A 7,020-nucleotide genomic window follows, 5' to 3' on the forward strand; every position below is an offset into this window, starting at 1 on the left:
TATCGCAGACATGTGAGAAAATAAGACATGATATAGACACATGTTAGCATTGTGAAACTGTTGCATGACCGCGTTAATGTGGATTAAACATGGTATTTCACATATTAGAGCCCTCTAGACAAGAAATAACACCCCTATAGTGACTATTACACTCATATTACCCAATATAATGGACATGTGTGAAATTATGACATGATATAGACACATGTTAGCATTGTGAAACTGTTGCATGACCATGTTAATGTGGACTAAACATTGTTTTTAACAGATTAGAGCCCTCTAGAAGAGAAATAACACCCCTATAGTGACTATTACACTCATATTACCCAATATAGTAGACATGTAAGAAAATAAGACATGATATAGACACATGTTAGCATTGTGAAACTGTTGCATGACCGCGTTAATGTGGACTAAACATTGTTTTTAACATATTAGAGCCCTCTGGACAAGAAATAACACCCCTATAGTGACTATAGTGACGCATATTACCCAATACAGTAGACATGTGTAAAAATAAGACATTATTCAACACATGTTAGCATTGTGAAATTGTTGCATGACTGCGTTAATGTGGACTAAACATTGTTTTTAATATATTAGAGCCCTCTAGAAGAGAAATAACACCCCTATAGTGACTATTACACTCATATTACCCAATATAGTAGACATGTAAGAAAATAAGACATGATATAGACACATGTTAGCATTGTGAAACTGTTGCATGACCGCGTTAATGTGGACTAAACATTGTTTTTAACATATTAGAGCCCTCTGGACAAGAAATAACACCCCTATAGTGACTATAGTGACTCATATTACCCAATACAGTGGACATGTGTAAAAATAAGACATTATTCAACACATGTTAGCATTGTGAAATTGTTGCATGACTGCGTTAATGTGGACTAAACATTGTTTTTAATATATTAGAGCCCTCTAGAAGAGAAATAACACCCCTATAGTGACTATTACACTCATATTACCCAATATAGTAGACATGTAAGAAAATAAGACATGATATAGACACATGTTAGCATTGTGACACTGTTGCATGACCGCGTTAATGTGGATTAAACATTGTTTTTAACATATTAGAGCCCTCTGGACAAGAAATAACACCCCTATAGTGACTATACTGACGCATATTACCCAATACAGTGGACATGTGTAAAAATAAGACATTATTCAACACATGTTAGCATTGTGAAATTGTTGCATGACTGCGTTAATGTGGACTAAACATTGTTTTTAATATATTAGAGCCCTCTAGAAAAGAAATAACACCCCTATAGTGACTATTACACTCATATTACCCAATATAGTAGACATGTAAGAAAATAAGACATGATATAGACACATGTTAGCATTGTGAAACTGTTGCATGACCGCGTTAATGTGGACTAAACATTGTTTTTAACATATTAGAGCCCTCTGGACAAGAAATAACACCCCTATAGTGACTATAGTGACGCATATTACCCAATACAGTAGACATGTGTAAAAATAAGACATTATTCAACACATGTTAGCATTGTGAAATTGTTGCATGACTGCGTTAATGTGGACTAAACATTGTTTTTAATATATTAGAGCCCTCTAGAAGAGAAATAACACCCCTATAGTGACTATTACACTCATATTACCCAATATAGTAGACATGTAAGAAAATAAGACATGATATAGACACATGTTAGCATTGTGAAACTGTTGCATGACCGCGTTAATGTGGATTAAACATGGTATTTAACATATTAGAGCCCTCTAGACAAGAAATAACACCCCTATAGTGACTTTTACACACCTATTACCCAATATAGTGGACAAAATAGGACATATGAAGACACTTTTGCATGACTGTGAATGAAAGCATTTTATCTGTATCAATGGATGGCCATTTCAACATGTCAAATATATTCCACCTCTTCTGCGGAAGACATTTTTTTTTTTACCTTTAGTGAAAAGTCTTAACATGCGTTTAATGGAATGTCACAACACTTGATAGAAAGGTTCATGTTCCCTCGGGATTAATTGTAATTGCTCCGATGATCCCCTGATTTTTTTTTCCCCACCCCCTTCGCCCCCGTAGCCTCACCAGCAGGTCAAATTTTCAATTTCACCTGTGAAATATCATCATATCATAGATATCTGCAAGACTGATTGCCACGGTATTACTTCTTTGTCCCCTGATGATCCCTGGGTAATGAATATGGCGGCCGGGCAGCCAAACCAAAGATATGCAAATTCAGACAAGAAAAACAAACATTTTGATTATTCATTCAAAATTGGAATGAAAATATTTTCTTTGCAAAGTGTAGTTTTCCAAATAATATGTTCTAAGTGTGCTTGAAGGAGAGTCGGCAGAATGGGAGTCAAGAACGCTAGCCACCGACTGTAAGCGACAGACAATGAAGGGCAGACTCACATGCCCAGACATGTGAGTGTATTTCAATGAGGCCTCAAGCCCATAATCACAGTCAGTCAGTGCATAATTCTCACTTATATTAATTCATTCATTCATTTTCTACCGCTTATCCTCACGAGGGTCGCGGGGGTGCTGGAGCCTATCCCAGCTGTCTTCGGGTGAGAGGCGGGGTCCACCCTGGACTGGTGAACAGCCAATCACAGAGCATCATATTAATTAAATCAAATAATATAATAATGCATCATTTTTATTGAAAACAATTGAATTATTTTTAAAAGATTGAATGTTTGGAATATTTTGAAATAAATTGTATAAAATAGGGCAGAAAATTTGCTTTTTATTTACTTTTACTTTATTTATCTTTGACGTTAAAAAGCAATGTTATATTATTTATATTAAGTATCACTTCAGCTTTTGACCTCATATCTTCCACATAAATGTCATAAATTGACAGCTTGAAATGTTTATTTTAGTCTCCAGGGTGTAAAATCCATCAAATCCGCCACCTTATGTCACGCAGTCCAAAAAAAAAAAAAAAAAAAAAATTTGGACAAATATTTCTGCACTTTGTGACTCGGTCTTGTTTCTGTCTCATTAGCCAAAGACTAGAGGTCAGCGTGAAATGTTTCTGCTCACCGGCTGAATGACGAATGAGCTTTTCACAAGCCGCCATGCACATGAGGGAGAAACTCGTTGAAGGTGGATACAAGAAAAAAAAAAAAAAATTCGGGTGCTGTTTTCTTGTTTAAACACAATTTTAGTGGCATATTAAGGATGTGCGGGAGGACTCTTCCTCCAGGGTTTAGTTTGTGATTAATGGCGGCACTCCGCTCACTTCAGGCCGTACATGCACACAACTTGACTTAGTAAGAACATTGATTATCTTTAACTAGACAACAATGTAAAATGAGGAAGTCTGACTGGTTATCCGTTGAACTTCACGCTCATTACCACATCCAGGAAAGCAATGTTGTATTCTATTGAGCTGGAATTTTGCAGCTTCTTACTGAGAGTAAAAAAAGATGACTTATTAGCAGAACTGCTGCTTCCTTTTGTGTCCTGGAATCGATACTCATATTAAAATATGGACAAGTTGAAGGATTTTTTTTTATTATAAAGTATGTGTGGGAATTAATGATATTATTTAATTGTAGTTATGCTGTATCGATAAGAAATACATGAATGCAACTTTCCTGACTTGTTTTGTTGTGATGTTGATGTTTCATTATTTGATTGTTTTTGGCTGCACGGTGGACGAGTGGTTTAAATGTTGCCCACACAGTCAGGATTTTATTGTATTATTTACTTCTGATATTTGCAGCATTTGCCCATTCAAAGCATGCAGCAAAATTTTACATATTGTACAGTTTTCTTTATTTGACTTGACTTGACTTGACTTCTACACAATAAAACGGGTCTAAACTGGTCTTAGGCTGTGACCAGACTTTTTCTCAGGGTCACTAAGCCTTTCATCAAAGTCAAACCTGGAAGTTTATTTTTATTTTATTAAAAAAATAACTGTCTATATCACATCACAGGTACCTAAATGTTAAATGAACTGATGATAATAAAGAGAGTACCAAACCACCAGAAGCAAAAAAAAAAAGTGTATTGAGCTTATACCGCTATCCACACAAGAACATTAAGCCACTCCCCCATGATGTTATCAATGTTAATTTATTCCAAAAATAACCAATACCGAGTCTACTTCTTTCCAGCTCACAATTAGACCCCACGCTTTACTGCCCTTATTTCACCGACCCCTCATTTCCTCACCTCATTAAATCCATCTTGTCTACTAATGGCCTCGTGATGAGCTATTGATCTACAGCAAGGCCGCACAGGAAGTACTCCACCAATAACACAAAGAAAAATACAAAAAGCGTAAAAAAAAACTTCCAGTTGGGAAATCGGAAGAAAATAAACTGTTGCTGCTTTATATATCACAACATGTCATAGAAATCCCCAGAAATCGTGCAAATACGCCACCCAGAGACGATGACTTGTAGTGGTACTTATTGTAACTTGGACAAAAAAATTTAAGTTAAGAATTAAAAAATATGCTAACATATTACTGTATATTGAATTTAACTTGCCATCATTTATTTTATTTATCTTCTATATACCCTGTGGCTGTCAAAATAAATTAACAAGACCTTTATTTTGTCGCTGGTCACCGTTTTTTAAACAAATTTTATTCAACACATTCTGTCAACACTGTCAATATAATTAATATTTTATGCTATGGATTAAAGAATACTTTTAACATGTTTCGGAATGGCATGTTTTCCTCCTGTTGTTTATTACCCTTCAAATATATCCCAGCATTTATTTGCAACAGAGATAAAATATTACATTCCTAACATTTCTGGAATTTGAATGCTTATGGATAAACATTTTTGTGTATTTTTTCCAGTTTTTTGTTCCAAGAAGAAAAATCAACATCATTTATACTGTCCATATATTTGTATTTGACTTTTTGTACATTTTTTAAAGAAAAAGTCAATGAGTGGGATATTTAACCATATGAACATATCACGTGATTTAGATGCATTCTACAAAACCGCCAGTAGGCGGCGCAAATCTCAAGGTTAACAGTCCTAATTGATATGACGAGATGTGGCTGAGAAAGCACTGTGACCGAGCTGAAGAACCAACCCGGTATGAAATATGACGTAAAAAAATCATCAAAATATCATCAATTAGTACTCTCTAATAAGTGTTGTTTCCTTGTTAGGTTTAAGAAGTTTACACAGACGAACACGACGAGCCGTTTCGTCGAGTGCCCCCTTGTGTTAGCTCCGGTAAGCATAGCATTGTTAAAAGGCTAAGTCTTCGTGCTATCTTTTAATAGTATGTTTGCTACATTATACACTGCTGGATATTTTCTTAAAAGCAAACGAAGTGTTGTCGAATGTTATACACCGCTGTGATATTTTGTACAATGTTATACTGTGTTAAAATGTAAAGGGAATGCTAAGTGGCGATTACCACAATGCTAATGCTAATCGCTACTGGCTTATTCATTGTGTGAGCACGAGAGTTACACGTGATACAGGACGACTGTGAGCATATTGTAGGTGCTAATGGAAGCTAGCTAAGCTAAGTTGACATTCATATTGATTTATTTTAATTACTTATTCCATTTTGGGTACAAAGACTCTAATGTAGATTCACATAGTGTATAGTGTTTAAAATTATATTTAAAAAAAATACAGATAGTGAAATGCTACCCCCGATGATGAATAGTACTGGGTGTAACTGGGTGCAATTATTGCCATAGTACTTTCTGTGATTATATTTTAAAATATATTTGGATTATTAGGAGTAATTTCATTTCAGGTAACGTGAAGAACAAACTAGAATACTGATTATATTTTTTACCCTGTTTTTTTTTTCTTGAGGACTGTGATTGAACTTGAATCTGAGGGTTCAATGGCGAGCCAAACCCCAGGACCAGACAAATGGACAGGATGGGACCATAGCTCCTGCTGTGAGGACATCGGACTACAAATTTGCTACACACGTGATCCAGATAAGACAAACAAAAAACTCCCCAGGTAGTAGTAACAAGGTTAGTGTGCACACACAGTTTAAATAAACACAGCATCTTCATTTTATATGAATTTATTGTATGTAGAGTTCAGGTTGCACTTGTCCGACTCTTTTAGTGAGTCATTCAAATGAACAAGGGTGTCAAGCTCTCTGAACCGAGCAGGAATGTAAGGCTGAATCCCGATTCTACCCTTTGGCCGTTGTCTTACCCCTTACACCTCCGTTTTGTGCGCCCACAAGACCACAATCAAGTGGTGTCCCAATTCTCCTTTAACTGAGGGGTAAGAGTTAGGTACTGAGGGCTAAAAATTCCTTCAGAGAAACACTTGAAACGAAGGAGAACACGGAGCTACAACACTGGCTGAGAAGACGGAAGTGCGGCGAACGAAAGAAACATAAAAATGTAAGTAATTATGCATAATTATTGACTTGCACAGTAACGTCATTCATTAATTGTATATTCAATAAGTTGCTACTCCACGTTAATGTCTTCCATGTATTGAATTGTTGCTTAAATGATTACACAATGACGAGATGGAGATAACAACCACTTTAGTGTGTTAATTGTGAGTTTTAATGTAAAATCGCTCGCTAGCGAGGGGAATCTATATTACTAAACTGACAGCGAGAGTGCCGTGTTTGTGTCCCGACTAAAGCGCACCCTTTTTAAGGTAGGTCGCAATCACCGCTGTGTGCTCTGGTTGACCCGGACGCTGCCCACTGTTTTCGTAGCCCAGATATGTTTACTGTATTCATCATACAGTATGGATGATCAGGAAGTGAGCTGAATTAAAGATGTAAACAACATGGCCGAATGTGGACGGCTCACCATATCATCAAACTTACCATCTATTTGTTTTTTGCTATTACTATTTGTTTTCAGCACATTGTTGCCATATTTTATTATGATTGTGTTTCCAATCTGTTATTTGTAGCCCATCAATCATGCATGTGTGTCATTCCTGCAGGAGATGCTGAGCCAAGTGAAGTCGGCACACAGAATTCCAGTACCATTCCTAAGCTACAGGTTGATGAGGTTT

At 36.2% G+C, this 7,020-nt stretch overlaps 1 long non-coding RNA gene across 1 annotated transcript; it reads left to right on the forward strand.

The window, feature by feature from the left end:
* The first annotated feature begins 4,973 nt into the window (after positions 1–4,973).
* On the forward strand, positions 4,974–5,889 carry LOC131108675 (uncharacterized). Its single transcript, XR_013627339.1, has 3 exons — positions 4,974–5,086; positions 5,163–5,229; positions 5,830–5,889. It is a non-coding gene; the product is annotated as an uncharacterized LOC131108675 (long non-coding RNA).
* The last annotated feature ends 1,131 nt before the right edge of the window (positions 5,890–7,020 follow it).

Source organism: Doryrhamphus excisus, linkage group LG5 (assembly GCF_037039965.1).
Source record: "Doryrhamphus excisus strain RoL-2023G ecotype Guam linkage group LG5, RoL_Dexc_Guam_v1.1, whole genome shotgun sequence".
Lineage (NCBI taxonomy): Eukaryota > Metazoa > Chordata > Actinopteri > Syngnathiformes > Syngnathidae > Doryrhamphus > Doryrhamphus excisus.